We start from the raw sequence: 17,068 nt of genomic DNA on the forward strand, positions 1-17,068 counted from the left end.
TCGCTGATCTAATATAGACCCGAATGATAGTAGTGCTGTTGTGGTGCTATGGCAAGGTCTAAAGCCATGCTGGGATATGGAGAGTAGGTTGTTATTCTGGAGGTACTGTATTAGTTGAGTATGAACAGCTCTTTCTAATATTTTGGATAAAGGTGATAGGATTGCTATTGGGCGATAGGTGGTGAGCTCTAAGGAGTTGCCTTCTTTGTGCAGTGGAATTATATATGATGTTTTCCATGAGGTGGGGACTTTGCGTTCTGAGAGAGATCTATTTATGAGAATAGAGACAGGATAGGCTATAGCTTTAGCTGAGATCCGAAGGAAGTCTGCTGGCAGCTTATCAGCTGGTAGAGTGGTTGGTGTAAGTTTACAAAGGAGTTTAGATATTGATTTGGTGGATACAGAGTGGAGGTGAAAACTGGGGCTATTGTTTTGTATATTGTGGTGGGTTGGGGTAGTTATTGGTGTGGGGCTGCTAGTACTATTTTGGGCATTGGCAAGGTCTGGACTGTTTCGGTAAAGAATTTGTTAAACTGAGTAGGAATGTTTTCATGGTTATTTGGAAGCACAGGGGTTGGAGTCGTGGACTTTCCTGGATGCAGTATACCATTTATTGTGGCCCAGAATTTTTGTGGTTTGTGAGCATACTTTTCTTGCATGCTTGTATAGTAGCTGGATTTGTCTAGTTTGATTTATTTTTTGGCTTTGTTACGGAGCTCTACATAGTTTTGTCTCAAAGTAGTGGTTTTGTTTTCTGATATTGAATCCAGGCCTTGTCCCTTTCTTTCATTATAGTTTTAGTAGCTTTTCTTAGCCATGGGGCATAGCTAGTTTTTATTCTAATGGTTCTAGGGGGGGTGCATGATGGTTTAAGATTTTTATGAAGGTTGTGTTGAAGTACTCGACGGCATTGTCTAGAGGTAGATGTTTTAGGGGGGTCCAGTTACAGCTTTTCAGAGTACTGATGAGATTAGTAGCTATAAAGTTTTTTTTGTTTCTAACTACTCTGAGGATAGATTGGTTGATGGTTTGGGATCTGTTCCTAATTAGGTAGGTTGGATGATGGTCACTTAGGGTATCTGGAAGACAACCAGATTGCTGTGCATGAGTGGGATCAGATACCAGGATCCAGTCTAAGATGGACTGGCATTTGGAAGTTTTGTCAATTCGAGTGGGGGTGGTTATAGTTTGGGTAAACCTGTGGAGGTTTATGAAGGCAGAGGGGTTATGGCTGGTGCAGTGAAGCCAGTCAATATTGAAGTCTCCTAATTGTATGGTTTCATGTGGAAGGGAGTTGGAGGTCCAATTACGCAGGCTTTCCATTACAGTGATGTTATTGCCTGGTGGTATACAGCCACCTGTAATAATTATATGTTTGTTGGAATTTATTTTTAATTTGGCAAGGATTAGTTATACATCTTTGAATTCATGAGTATTGTAATTTAGTTGTTCTAAGGTAAGATGATTTTGGAATAATATTGCAACACCTCCACCCTTTTTCTCTGATCTGTCTCTTTGGATAATGTTATAACCAGGGGCAGTAATCTCATAATTGTGATGTTGTGGTTTGAGCCATGTTTCAGTTAACACAGTGATATCTGGTTTGTATAGAGCTAGTAGGGCATGAAGGTCATGAATTTTGTTAAGTATACTTCTTACATTAATGTTTAAGAAGAGGAGAGCTGAGGTAGGTCTGTGGTGTAGCGGATTTAGCTGATTTAAGTTTGGGCTGATTGATGTTTTGGGTCCTGGATTGGGATGTATATCATCACTGCAAGTGAGTGTATGGAGTAGGTGTAAACAGAGTTTGGTCAATTTGTGAATTATTTTAGTTTGTCTTTGAGAAGAGAGGGGGTTAGTTTTGATTTTCAGTTTAATGCGCGAGTAAGAGAAGGGTAGGGGGGAGGTAAGGTCACATGGCGATATAGGGAAGGTTTTTAGTTTGGCGGTGTTGGCTGTGGAATCAGTTTGCCAAGGGGATGGGGTGTGGTTATGAAACTGTGTGTGGAAGGAGGACAGGATGGAAAGTAGGAGTAGGGTGAAGATTATTAATGGGTAGAATGATGTTTTTAGTAGTTGGGTTAGATATGTGTAACCCATGTTATCTAGTTTCAGAAAGAATGTGTTACATGCAAGGGTACTATCTATGGATAAGTGAGATTGGTGTTGTATTAAAGGTGCAGTATTAGGTGTATGTGGGAGTTTGTTGTAAAGAGGGGTACAATATTTGAAGTGATAGGTGGATGAGAGTGTAAGACTTGCTAATGGGAGTTGCCTGTAGCTACAAGCTGAAGTGATGTTAGGGACTTAGGAGCTATGTAACCATCAGGTAATGTTGGGTATACAGCTACAGAAAAGTGATGGAGAGTATTGACCAGTGCAAGAGCTATTGTTATATGTGTTAAATACACTCCGGTGATCACTTCTGTGGCTCTGCTCGACAGTGGCACAGGAAAATAACTTTCTTGAGTGGCATAAGCCAGGGAACCTTGTTGGCTAGGCTTACTTAGGCCCTTGGGCCAATAGCCTAATACCTACCTATGAACCTATGACTGTTTTATTAAATACTGGCAGGCTAGAAGGTCATTACATCTTTATGTATGTATATATATATATATATATATATATATATATATATATATATATATATATATATATATATATATATATATATGTATATATGTATATATATATATATATATATATATATATTTATAAATATCAAAAGTCCCTTGCTCTCAAGGTGCTGGACTCAACATAAACAGAAAATGCTGTCACTGTAGTTGTCTATACAAATTTAATGAAAAGAAAACTAACCCTAGCTTCAGGACTGTACAGAAATAAGGAATAAACAGAAAATGCAGTCGCTGAAAGTTCAGACTTCCCTAATGTGAAAAACAGTACTCTGTTTTAACACAATTCACCTTTGAGATAAAAAAAAATTCACAGCCTCCCTCTTCTGAATAACAGCTCCACAAAACTTTAACATGCAGGTAGGGAGCTTCTTTTAACAGCTTCCAAGCAACCTGGCTTTCCTTTCAGCTTCTAGATATACCAGGCAAATGAAAGCCCTACTTCCATCCTCAGGGTAATCCCCCAAAATGCCTTTCTCCATACACTCAGTGAGAACTCATACCTCTGCCCTAGAGCTCCTCCCATGACCTTCCCAGTTACGGATCTGTCTGACCTTTTTGCTCCTCTTCCTCGTAAGCTCGCTGCCTTCTATTTGCCTTTAATAAAATGTTATCTGGTAAATGCATACGGTACTAATAGAATGTCATCTTCCCATCCCAGCTCAGCTGCCATGCTACAATACACAAATAGACACAGACACACACGTTCTCTCTTCGTACTTTGTGTATGTCTGTGTGCGTGTCATCTGCAAATAGAAAGGTTTTCATTTTATCAACTTCGCAGGAGAATCTATAAAAATAAAGAGAACTAGTTCTAACAGCACAGAAGCATGCTTTAGCAGATAATACCTACCTCTGTTTTATGCATAACATGAAGACACACACACACACACACACACACACACACACACACACACACACACACACACACAAAGCACACATACAGTGGGAGAGCAGAATACGTAATGACGCCTTACAAAAGTGTTTGAGAAGTAACAATCCTAAGGATCTTAGATCCCCTACATCTTCAAAGACCCCTTGGTAATTTGCCATTCACCATTCTTCTACTCTTCCGCATCCCTCAGCATTTTATATAAGTGGTGGTAAGGATCACTCATGTAGAGAAAAATATCTCACAGTACTAAACATCTGTGCAGAAACTGTAAATACCTTTCAAAGTTTTGGACATCCATCCTTTTTTGAGTTTCACTGAATGACCAAGCATAACAGAATGGTTCCTCTTTTTTGGAATAGTAATACACTGCTCCACCCACTCTAGCCACTTTTTCTTTTCTTTCTTTATTTTACATTTCTTGTCTGGGGAAGTACGGCTGGGCAAAAAGGCCCTTTATCAGCAGATTCCCAGGGGGGAAAGCTCCAGTGCATGCAGTACAATCAAAGTCTTTTAAGTTATCAAAACTGTCAGTCAGAATACAATTAACTAAATTTTATAATGTCAAAATAGATAAGATAGTAACTATACATACAGTAGTAAGACTAGTTATACTAATTATAATCTATATAGATATAGTTAGATAAATAATTATGCAGTAGGATAGTTGTCACAATACCGAGTACTGAGTTATTCACAAAAGATGGATAGCAAAAGGTTGATTTAATTTTGAGATATAATGGAAATAAGTGGTAAAGAAGGGTTAAGAGAGCCATAGGTAGAAGGTAGGGTGGGTTAAGACAGAGTGATAGTTGGTAACAGGGTAGAGGAGAGCTGAGGTATAGTAGAACAGAAGGAAAAAAAAGAGGACAGAATGTCTACTGGTTTTCAAGAAGCCTGAGAGCAAGTGGGAGGGCATTCTGGAGGATAAATACAGAGCTTGATTATAAGGAGGTTCCTGATGCATTTTGGCCTTTTGTGAAGGGGAGACAGAAGTTTGTCTTTAGAGTGAAGAGATTTTGTAGGGTGATAATGTTGAAGTATGCCTTTTAGTGCTGGATATTTACTACGGTAGTATGTTACAGTATAAGCTAATAGTAGTTGATTATAGTGGAAATGATGTGGAGCTTAGTCCAATTTAGTTGTTTAAGGGCAGAACAGTGATGGGTTTTAAAGGGGTGATTTGCAGCAAAGTGAGCTATTTTATTGTAGAATTGTTCTAGCATTCACTGCTTGGAAGTTTGTAGGTTAGTAAGAGTGGGGAGACATACAATAGGGTAGGTAGGAGGTAGACTTTAGCTATGGTTTCTCTAATTCTGTCTGTTAGGGAGGGTATTTTTTGGTCCTCTTGGACCTTATTGTTACTGTACCAGCCTGCAGTACCCAATGTCTATGCTGTGGCCACCAGATACTCTCCACCCCCCCCCCGACTTAATCCTTTTTTTTTTTTGCTGGGGAAGGTTGAGGATCTCAGGGGTGTCCTGGGAGCTCAACACATCTGTGCTTCCATCTGGAGGGATGACCTACTCTCTTCCTTTTCTCTACCCACCATGCTCAGGTTTTTTTTTTTTTTTTTTTATGTCAGAGGGCAATTCCTATCTTTGAAGCATGCCTACATTAGGGAGCCTATCAACAAGGATCCTCTCACCTGGGATGAACACAGCCATCCCTTCCCTGATGCTTCATCAGTTGGCTGAGCTGCTAACTGAACACGGGTCAGCTGGGCCATAGTCAGGGCTTTAGCAGTTTATTAGGTAGCCTTTTGCTCTATATAAGAGGTCAAGCTTTTGGCATTTTTTTTAAATAACAATTTGGAAATGTAGGTCAAATTTCATGTTGTCATCAATGATGACTCCTAAGAATTTGGTGTTAGGAACCTGTCCAGTGTGTTATTTAATGAAGTGATTTTTGACAAAAGTTTTGCTTTGGGAGAATGTTTTAGGGATGAAAATTAGTAATTTCATTTTGGGGGGTTAGATAGGACATGAAAAAAATTATGTGAGTTGTCTAGCCAAGATTCTATAGATGTAAAAGATTCTTGAATAATTTCTTGAATTTTTTTGTGCAGATGAGAGTAGAGCCACCTGTATATTGTACGAGTGGTGTGCTTGGAAGCAGTGCGTAGATCATTTACAGGTATGTTACAAGGAGGGGTCCATGTGTGGAACCTTGCGGCACTCCTACAGTAACGGGTAGAAATGATGAGTGTTCTTGCTACCACTTGACTGCTTGGAATCTGTTAGGTAGCTGTTAAACCAGGAGGAGGAGGAGAGGGAGAGACCCAAAGAGAACAGTTTTAATAATAATTTATGATGAGAGATGGTGTAGAATGGTTTGGAAAGGTATAGGAATACGTGAGATACTAGGTATCCGGTATTTCTATTTTGATTAATGGTATCAGCAAAATGAATTAATGGTGCTATGGCTGGGATGGAAACCATGCTGTGTGTTGGGGGTGGCTTGTTTATGGTTAGGTATTGTAGTAACTGGGAAAGGATACACTTTTCTAATATTTTAGGCAATGGTGACAGAATGGCAATTGGTCTGAAGTTGGAGTAGTTAGCAGAGGGTCTTCTTTTGTGTAGAGGAAATGTGTATGCCTTCTTCCAAAAGGTTGGGACATGAGAATCTAGAATGGATCTGTTTATTACTATAGATATTGGATAAGACAATGCTTCAGCTGCAAAATTTTGAAGGTTGTCTACAGCAGGGCTTATAGTTTTTAGCTTTAGGATATATTTTCTTATAGTCGAGGTAGGGACAGGTTTGAATGAGAAGTGGGTTCCAAGGGATTTTGTGGGTGGACATTATTGGTTTGATGGTAGAGCTGTCTTCGATAATTTTAACAAATACTTCCTTCAGGCTGTAGCCTCACTTATCAGTAAGTTTAGTAGACGTTGGACCGGTGACCTGAATTTTTTATGAATATTTTGGTGTGCCTGCAATAAGTTAAAGTAGTGGACTTTTGTCAAGACTTATACTGTTTGTAGTGTAGAAGTTTTTTTCCTGGGATTTGTTGGTGTGCCATGCTTTCCAGGCCTTGTCTCCAAGCACCATTAATTGCTTACTGTTTTTAGACAGACATGTTGGATTAAGTTTAATTCTTTTTTCTCCAAATGGGAGCATTGCTTGAGTATGGAGATGAAAATATCTACATTAAAACTGGATTGGTTACTCACAATCCTGTATGCGTGCTATTTTACTGGACTGCATACAAGCCTGTTAGCAAAAATGGGCAGGTGGTCACTTAAGTTTTCAGATTTTGTGCCACAGTTAGAGATATTACTGGGCTTAGTTGAGAGAATCCAGTCTAGAGTAGAGGCTTTAGCGGAGGTCTTGCTATATCTTGTTAGTGTATTTATGAGCCGAGAGAAATCATATAGGTTAACACTGTTAGTGAAGGTAAAACATACAGTTTGGGCCCAATCTATGTTAAGGTCCCCAAGGATGATGATTTCTTGGTGTGTATTGTCAGATGCTCAAAACAGTATGTCCTCTGCTCTGCTGATATTTAATAAACCACAATTTCTTGAATCTCAAAACAACATATTAACTCAAAGCAAACATTTCTATGCAATAATACAAGAAGCAACCATGAATTACTCTAAAATTAGACCTATCATAAAATTAGAAAAAATTCCTTCAAATTCAGGTGCATCTTATCACTAAATCACTGATGACATGGCAGATATTACCAATATAAAATAAGTTGTACAAGCATAAACATACATGAGAAAGCTTATATAGCAAATTACATAAAAAAAGTGGTGACATGGGAATACTGAAACTTCTTTCAGTTCTAAACTCACTACAATCCTATTTACAAATACTCAAGAAACATCAGAAGGTGAAATATATTTATAATGCAACACGTAAACCAGTGATTTCCCGGCCTCAAACTAGATACCCTCACCAACAAACATATAAAATATTATAAAGTAAGAAGCAAAAATCAATATGTATATATAATGTTTACCTTTATACATATGCCATAGCATCCACCCAGCTATGTATATACTTAGTACATGAGCATTTCTGAGCGATTCCTTCTCTCATATCAACTTTGTTAATAATTTCAATCTGGGTGTATATCTAAACATCGAACGCTGAAAAGTTCAAATACCAAAAACTCGAACTTGAAAGATCAAAGACTGAAAATACTGAAGCCGCGGAACATCGAATTCTTTCCCAGGGAAAGAATTCGGTGGGCCGTTTCCGCAGCTTTGCTATTTCCTCCACTGTGTTGTGATCTCGGAGTTGGTATATTTAAGTGTGGGGGGGGAGAGAGAAGCCCCCCACATTAGAAATAGTTTATAGTGTTCGTGTGTTTCCCATTTTGTACTGGAACAGCAATTTTTTTCCCAGAGGAAAAAAATCTCTGTTCTCAGTCTTCAAGGTTTTCAGCTTTTGTGGTTTTGGGTTCGATGCAACATTCCAGGTTTTGACACTTCGATGTTATGATATAGTCCCTTTCAATCACACCCATCTACTGTGAGTGCAGTCTCAGATTCCCAAATCACATATAACTTACTTGAGTAGGTGGGGTGGTCCTAGGATGCCTTTCAGCCACAACCTTAGCACAATGACAAAAGTAGCAAAATATACAGAGTACAAAAATGGTTCACAGAAAAATAAGACACATACATACAATACACAGACTGATGAACTATGTAGTTTGCAAACTTAAGACAGGGAAAGAAATTCAAGTTAAACAATCTATTAGATGTTAAGGTGGGGTTTGATTTGTACATAATGATTTCATTAAATGCAAATAAAATACAAATGTGTGCAATGTTGTCATGATAATTTTGAAAAGCTGAAGCTGGAGAGGAGTTTGAGGAATATACATGTATCAGCCTTTTTCAATACAGTAAAAACATGAATATGCTTTCTTGAGGTGTTCCAATAGCTTTCTTTTGAAAACAGGGTACTGCATTTCTTTTCTAATCTCTTATGGTTGGCGATTCCACTTAGCCGCCACTACTTTTGAAATACCTTTTCACCTATCCCTTTAAGGAAAAATTTGGTCTCTGAAATGTTATGATGTGTCATTTTCACTACAAAGTTTAAATGGGGAGGACTAAAGTATTAATCTGTTACTTAGAGTGAATTCCCTCTCTTTCCTCCTGAAACTAATATCACAACCCAATAACAGAAACACTAGTATTCTCTCCGTTACTGATTGTATGTAATAAACCCTTAAAATCATTCAAATCCAGCCACAACCAAAAATATATTCTCCCACTTTCAACTACCCAGATGCCTCTCTGTTATGTTGAACTGGGTGGAGCAGTGTTGCAATGGTTAGTGTTGTCGCCTCACAGCAAGAAGTTCTCCAGTTCGATTCTCTGCTGGGATGCCTTCTCAGTGGAGTCTGCATGTCCTCCCTGCATTCGTGTGGGTTTCCTCTGGGTGCTCTGGTTTCCTCCCACATTACAAAGACATGCGTCTGGAGCATTTCTCCCCAGCCTCCACTGAAAATGGGTTGTGTCTCAGTCAGAATTTCCCGGTAAACAAATGTTAAATAAAATAAATAATAAATAAACTTGCCTGTAGAAACAATTTCCCTCAAGTTAAATGATGTTTACATTTTTTTCCAGACAAGTTCAGGCAAATATACTGAACCTTCCAGATTTGGTGGCATTATCTGGTAACCTACAAAATCCACTTTCACATACCTTCAGCTAATTCTCTTCCTATTATTCACCCTAGTATATGTGACCATATTTATCATATTTTAAATGCAGCCTTACCTTTTGATTCCCTCAGTGCTTTAAATGCTCTACTAATTAATCCTTTAATTACTGACAAGTCTTCTTTCAATTCCAACAAAAGTGATAAAACTAGAGGGGTACTGGCCAATAACAAAGTGAGACCCATATATTGAAATATACTCAATATACTCTCATATTCTAATTTTAACATACTATTTACAATAAAACTGTTCAATCTGCAGCCAGATACACCAGGCTGAACCAATGAATAACTGTTTTCCCAAATAAATCACTTTAGTCCTCCCTACCTTCCACCTCTTCAATCCAGTCCCATCCTGTAAATAAACGTTTCTGTCTCCAATAGGTAATAGCAAATTAACCTATTGCATAATTTATACTGCTAAAATGGTACACTTCAACATCTCAAATGCTTGCTTTGGTACATATAGGAATTCTAACAGATCTAAAAAGATATCTATCAAAGTTACCTTGATGAAAGCCTAATTGTAGAGTTACTCATTTTCATTTAGCATCATATACTATAATTTGAAATAAATATAATAACTAACTTGTACTGTAACTTGACTAGTACTATTTTGGTCAATTCCACACAAAAGTCTTGTTAGCAGAGTCCTCCACAGCATTCCTCAAGCAAATCCCTAAATAATTAATATGTGAAACATTTCAAAGAAAGCTGAACACTCATTTCATTATCTTAAGATAATTCAAAACCAACTGCACCCACCACTTGATTTGCTTTATGTATTCTATATCATTAAAAATGTCCAATCTATCAAGTTGCCACAAGAATCAACACAATCTTGTTTAGGTGTCATTAGATAAATCAACACAGCATCTGCAAATAACAAAATTGTAGCTTCCAACAGGTCCAGTACTCCATGAATGTCTAATTTACAAATTGTGGCCATCAAGGGTACAAGATATAAAGCAGATAACAGGCAACCTACAGTTAAAGTCCCTCTCCTCAAACAAAAAGATGACGATAAAAAAAAATGAATGAGTCTTCATTTGGGCTGGCAAACCCAAATGAATCACTAAAAATTAAATCTACAAAAGCTGGAAGTAGCTGAATGCTAACAATACTGTCAATAAATAACACTATTCAACTCCTTCACATACTTTTTGCATAACAGGGATAAGGATAACCAGTATGTTGCTGTTATAGTAAATTTATGTCTTTAAAATATTACCAAATGTGTGCATCTCTTCCACAAAAAAAAACACGTCACTAATAACTGATGCAGACAGGTATTTAACTAAGAGACCCACCAAAAGAGACTTGAGAAATTATAATCATGATCACCTGTTGTTGTGTGTGTAAATCTGTGTATATACGTATGAGTGTGTATACATACACACACGTATGTATATATATATATATATATATATATATATATATATATATATATATATATATATATACATATAGTAAAACATCGAACAGAATGTAAACCATTCAAAAATGTAGTTTACATGTTTGGAATATTAATTAGGTTGGAATATCGGAAACATAATTAAGGCGAAGTTGAATTAGACTTCGGAAGTCCGTTGTCCCCTTTGCAGCAGTACATACAGACCAGAAACATACTGCACAGAGCTGCGTCCCCCACACCTCCTGCCACTTATATATCCCAACTCCAAGATCGCACTACAGTGCGGAAAAGGGTAAATCTCCTGTTCTGCACTGTCCCGCAATCGCAGTACAAAACATTACCCACATATGAGTGAATGCACAGTGGCATTCACTGAACAGGAGACTCACAGAATTGAAGGCTGGCAATATGGAAATCTGTCTGTCATACAGTTTTGCTCTGACCAAATGTAGGATGCCTATAGAGTGAGACTCTGCTGTGAAGCTATATCCCAAACTAACATGGCTACTCTGCAAAAGGAGTACAACCTGGTTCCCCCTTGCTTGTTGATGTACCATATGACTGTGGTATTGTTTGCAACAACTTGAAGGACTCATGGACATCAAAGATGGTTCACAGAATTGAGTGCCTTGATCAGAGCAAGCATCTCCTTGATATTTATGTGCTTGTGTCTGTCCTTGGTGTCCTACACTCCCTGCACTTTTATCCCTCCTGAAACTGCTTTCCAAGCAACGTCCAAAGTGTCTGTGTTGACTGACTGCTTTGCAGCAGGGAGGGCGAAGGGGAGACCTGGATTCAAGGATATCTGTTGTGCCAGCAAAAGACTTCTTTACTGACAATCTCCAGTACTAGGAATTGAAAAGATAAAGGGTGTTAATGCTGGGACCAAAGGGATTTCATTTACCACTGTATCATTCTCATGCTGAGTCTTAGGGGTATCATGAGAATCATAGATGCCATGAGACCCAAAATCCTGAGGTATTCCCTCTCAGTGACCAAAGTCCAAGTGGAAAATCTTAGAAAGAGATCTAAATAAATAAAGATCTATTTTTTTTCCTGTGGAAGAAAAGCCCTTTGAAATGAGGTGTCTAGTTGACATCCCAGGAGCACAATCCTTTGTGAGGGAGTCAAGAAAGACTTTTGAGTGTTCTCTTGGAATCCCAACTTGTGTAAGAGATCTCACACGCAAGACAGAAAGAGAGAAAGAGAGATTCTCAACACTTTGAAAAATACTCTGCAAAGATAAGACAGTTGTCTAAACATGGAAAATGTGAATAATCTGTAGCCTGCAATGACCTATAACTGGAGTGAGACAATTTGTGAACAATCTTGGTGCATGGGATAGTCCAAAGGCAGGGAACGGATAATGTGATCCAGACTCACAAAACCTTAAGAAACATCTGAAGTCTGGATGAATAGGGATGTGATGATAAATACCTTTTAAAAGTGTAGTGTTACCAGTAAACTTGAAAGAGGAAGAAGAGGTACCGAGTTGTGACGTGACATAGTTTTGAATTTCGGCACTATCGCAAATACGTTCAAAAAAGACATATCCAGAACTGGTTTTCAAGCATTTTCTTTCTTTGGTACTAGAAGCATCCCTGAATAAAAGCCCTTCTGCACCTAGGAAGAAGGAACTGGTTCTATCACTCTTTGGGACAGCATGTGATGAACTGGTGGAAAAAAAAGAGCCTGTTCTGGAGGATCAGGAATGACTCCCTGGAAAGGAGGAATTTCCTCTCACTGCCTTCTGTAACCTTAAAAAATGACTTTCAGAACCCATATGTCTGAAACAATCCATTGCCAAAAAGAAAAATGGAGATTCAGACTTTCTGAAGAAAAAGGGGCCCAGGGTGGGAGTGGGTCACAAGGTCCCTTAAAAGGTTATTCAGACTTGCTGGACTGTCCTTGGTTTTGACAGGTATCAGACTTCTTCTTTGAAATCCCTTGTCATTTCTTCTTAAACATCTTTTTACCTGACTTCTGTTAAGATTATTTATTCTGTTTTTTTTTTTGCCAAAGCTGAATGAGGAGAAAGAAAATCCCCTGGACAATTTGGAAATGGATAGCTGAAAAATATTACAGATTCCATGGATCACCTTGCCCTTTTATCACACTTTTTGATCCCCTCTGCAGCGGAGGGGCCAAACACTAAATCTCTATCCAAAGGAGAATTTAAAATCTCATTTTTAACATCTGGAATGATGAATGTAGCCATGCAAACCTTAAACCAGTACCAGTGGCCATAGCCCAGGAAGAAGTATTAACAGAGCCATACACACACTGAAAACAATGAGTAGTGAACAGCACAACAGAAAAAGCTAAATAATTTAAAGCACACTTTTCCTCACAAGTAGAAACTACAGATAAAACATTTATCATACTTTCACAATGTCTCAGAACAAATTTATATTTTAACATATGAGACTGACACTGCAAAATTCTGAAAATCAAAGTTTCAGAAGCATATATATATTTTCCCCATACCTATCAATAATCTTCCCAGCCATCTCAGAACGAGTAAGATTGGAATTAACTAAGTGCTTAGCAGCAGTAATCTCAACTAAGGCTAGAGCTATGGGGTCAGGTTTGGGAATAGTGTATAAAATTTTAAAAGACTGAGGAACTTTATACAGCCTATCTGCCTTTTTAGGGGCAGATGGCTGACTTTCAGGAAAACTGCAGGCAGTAATATACACATCCTCTAAAGCAAACAAAACAGGAGAAATGGGTGTAGAATCTGGTAAACCCTTCTGTAACAACTCATAGTAGTCAACTCATCTCTGCCCTTGCCACTACCTCTCTATAACCTATAAGATGTTCTGACTACATACCTCCCTCTGTCTATTGTTATTACACCTGCTACTTTGTAAACTATCAACTCTCAGTTCTATCTCTGATGACAAGAGGAAATATATCTGACTTCACAATGTATTCTATCAAAATACTTTGTAACTATGGAATGTTCACTTGAAACTTTGGAATGTCAGTTGTTTTATAATTGTAATATCTATTATACTAAGCTGCTGAATTTTATCTGTGTATAAACTTAATTAGCCTAAATTAGTATCTTACACCTTGTACTATGTACACATTGTATTTGTTATGTCTGTATTTTCAATGTGGATCTTTTTTCCCGAGGCCTCCGCTGAAAAAGGACATGTGTCCAGTCGGACTTTCCCGGTAAACAAATGTAAAATAAAATAAAATAAAATAGTATTTTGTGAGGGACAGAGAAACCTCAGTGTTCTCCATCTGAAAATACTGGTACATTCTAGAAATAGTCTCAGAGAAATAGAAACCCCCACAGGGAGACTCAGAAAATTAGTTCTCCTCTGAGTCTGAATCAGAAATCTGAGGGAAAAAAACCCACGACTCCATCCCTGCAGCTTCCTGTTTAGATTCAGAATCTTGTATCTCTTCAGGAAAATAGGAATTCCTCTTTCTTTTAACAGAAACTGCATTACAAGTTGGATTTACAGCCTGAATTAAACCCTGGGACAGGCCCAGTAAAAAATAAGTAATGTCTTACCATAACTTTCCATCTGTGTTGTTGATCTTCTTTCATTCATCACTGATGGGTTCGTTTCCGAGCCCTCAGAACCGAGTAGGCCTTTTATCAAGCTCACGCCAGCCAAAAACTCTCAAGCTAAGCTTCTACCCAGAATGCCCTTCTCCCTGTTACCTTAGATCAAGTTTGCTAGAGATAGAGAAGTAAAGACGAGATCACTTCTGCACAAAAACCCTAGGACACCACTCGGACCCAAAGCATCCCGCCTTTGGTGGGGGAAGGAGGGTGAGATGTGATGAATGAAAGAAGATAAACAACACAGATACAATGTTACGGTAAGACATAACTTCTTTACCTGATGTTGTTTATCTTCTTTTCATTTATCACTGATGGGACAGAATCCCAAGCGACCTTGAGGTCCCTGGACGGCCCTTATGGAAGAACGTTCCTGAGTACCATTGAGCCGAAGGCAGCTCTCCCTCTGGAGACCAAATCCAATTTGTAATGATTGATAAAGGTATGAGGTTTAGCCCAAGTGGCTGCTGCGCAAAAATGTCACCCATGGAAGCTCTGGAATGGAAGGCTATAGATGTTCCCATAAATCTTGTGGAATGGATTTTAACCTTAGGTTCTTTTGTGAGAGAATAGATAAAACGTATGCAGTCTCTTAGCCATTTCAATAACGTAACCTTGGAAACAGGGCTTCCCATTCTAGGCCCAGAAAAGGTTTGGTCCTGTCTAGGTAGAATTTCAGCTGCCTGTACACATCTAAGGAATGCAGGCAGTACTCTCCTTTATTGGAAAAATTTGGAAAGAACACTGGTAGGTCAATGGTCTGGTTAATGGAAAAATCAGAAACAACTTTGGGCAGGAAGAATGGGTTCGTCTGGAGTGATACTCTGTCTTTACAGAAGACCAGATAGGGCCTTTTGATACACAATGCCTGCAGCTCCGAAACCCATCTGGCTGACGTGATAGCTACCAAAAACAAGGATTTCCAGGACAAGAACTTTAGGTTGCACTTCGCTGCGGGCTCAAAGCAGGGTCAAGTCAGGGACTGAAGGACTATAGTAAGGTTCCATGGTTCCACAGGCTGTCTAAACAGAGGCCTGATGTGAGAAGCTCCCTTGAGGAAAGTTTCACATAGAAGCAAGGAGATGAGAGGGGTGCCATCTAGACCATTGTGGAAATTAGAAATCGCCACCAGGTGTACTCGTATGGCAGAGGCAGAAGCTCCATCATCAAATAACTTAGAGAGGTATTGTAGCACTGCAGTCACCAGAGCCGAATACGGGTCTAGCATGTTATCCTTTGACCAGGTGGAGAACCTTTTCCATTTATCCTGATAAAGTCTTCTGGTGGATGGTTTATGAGAGGTCAGAATGATGTCCCGCACTGGTGAGGTAAGATTAGCTTGCCTGGCAACTAACGGAAGTGGAGAAACAAAGCTGTCAGCTTGAGACTGGACGGATTCGGATGGCTCAACCCTTGGGGGGTGAGTAATCAAATCTGGAAGGGGGTCCAGAATCCACGGCAGGCATACTAGGTGAGGCCGAAGGAAGGGGAACCAAACTTGTCTAGGCCAGAACGGGGCTATGAGGATCACCTTGCATCTCAACCAAAGAGTTTTCCTGAGGAATTGTGGAATCAGGGGAATGGGAGGATAAGCGTAAAGAAGTCCCATGGGTCAATCGTGGATCAGAGTGTCCCTCTGGGACTCCCACTTCTGGGGAAACAGGGCGAAATAGCTGCTGCACCTGTTGTTCGATGGGGAGGTGAAAAGATTGCAGCAAGGCTGGCCCCAGTGGCTGAAGATTTCTATCGCCACCTCAGGGTTGAGGGACCACTCATGAGGCTGGAGGATGCATCTGCTCAGTTTGTCCACAATTACGTTGGCGCTCCCTGGGATATGTGTTGCTATCAGAAAGTGGTTGGAAGCTATCGCCACTGCCAAATTTTCATGGCCTCTCGACACAGGGGATAGGACTTGGCTCCTCCTTGCTTGTTGATATACCAGACCACTGACATGTTGTCTGACTGAATTGCAATTGTCCCACAAGGAAGAACCGGATGAAAAGCCTGAAATGCTAACAGCACCGCTCTCAGTTCTAGAATGTTGATATGCAGGTTGGACTCTAAGGTGGACCATGCGCCTTGGACTGTCTTTCCCTGGAAATGCCCCCCCCACACCTGATCAGGGAAGCATCCATGGTTACAACAGCCCTGGGCTGAGGGGATTGGAATAGGCGACTCCAAAGTTCTGCATCTGGCCTCATCCACCAAAGAAGGTCCTGCTTGCAGGAGTTGGTTATGTGAATCTGGTAACTGAGGGGGTGTTAGTTCGGGAACCACTGTGAAAGAAGGAGCCACTGCAGGATTTGCATGTGTAGCTTCACCAGTGGCACTACCGGAATTGAAGCTGCCATGGATCCTAGGCCCTGAAGAACCTCCCTTGCTGAAACTTTTGTTTGACAGAGTATCACCCAGAGCTGGAGCCTCAATCGCTGGAGTCTGTGGGTTGGGAGTGACACTCAACAGGACCAAGTACTGAAAACTGCTCCGATGAATTCTATTTGTTGCATAGGAGCAAGGTCTAATTTCTCCCAATGTATTGTTATTCCCAAAATTTGTGCCAGAGAGAATGTATAATGCAGTGCTGTTACCAGAAGACACTCGGTGGAGGCGGTGAGGAGCCAGTCATCCAAATATGGAAACACCCGGAATCCTTGTAATCTCAAATGAGATGTGACCAGCGCCATGCACTTTGTGAATACTCTGGGGGCTGTAGAGAGACCGAATGGCAGGGCAAGAAACTGATAGTGACTGGCCCCTAGCCAGAAGCGAAGCAGACTCCTGGAAGGTTTGTCCATTTTGATGTGGTAATATGCATCCCGGAGATCTATTGAGCACATCCAATCGCCTTC

The 17,068-nt window shown here is 39.7% G+C and overlaps 1 protein-coding gene across 1 annotated transcript in view; it reads right to left on the minus strand.

The window, feature by feature from the left end:
• The window catches only part of ARID5A (AT-rich interaction domain 5A), a 484,004-nt gene that overhangs the window by 452,273 nt on the left and 14,663 nt on the right, over positions 1-17,068 (minus strand). The gene's annotated exons all lie outside the window — the stretch shown is intronic.

The sequence above is a fragment of the Protopterus annectens genome, chromosome 9.part0, assembly GCF_019279795.1.
Source record: "Protopterus annectens isolate FY-2018-M chromosome 9.part0, PAN1.0, whole genome shotgun sequence".
Classification (NCBI taxonomy): Eukaryota; Metazoa; Chordata; order Ceratodontiformes; family Protopteridae; genus Protopterus; species Protopterus annectens.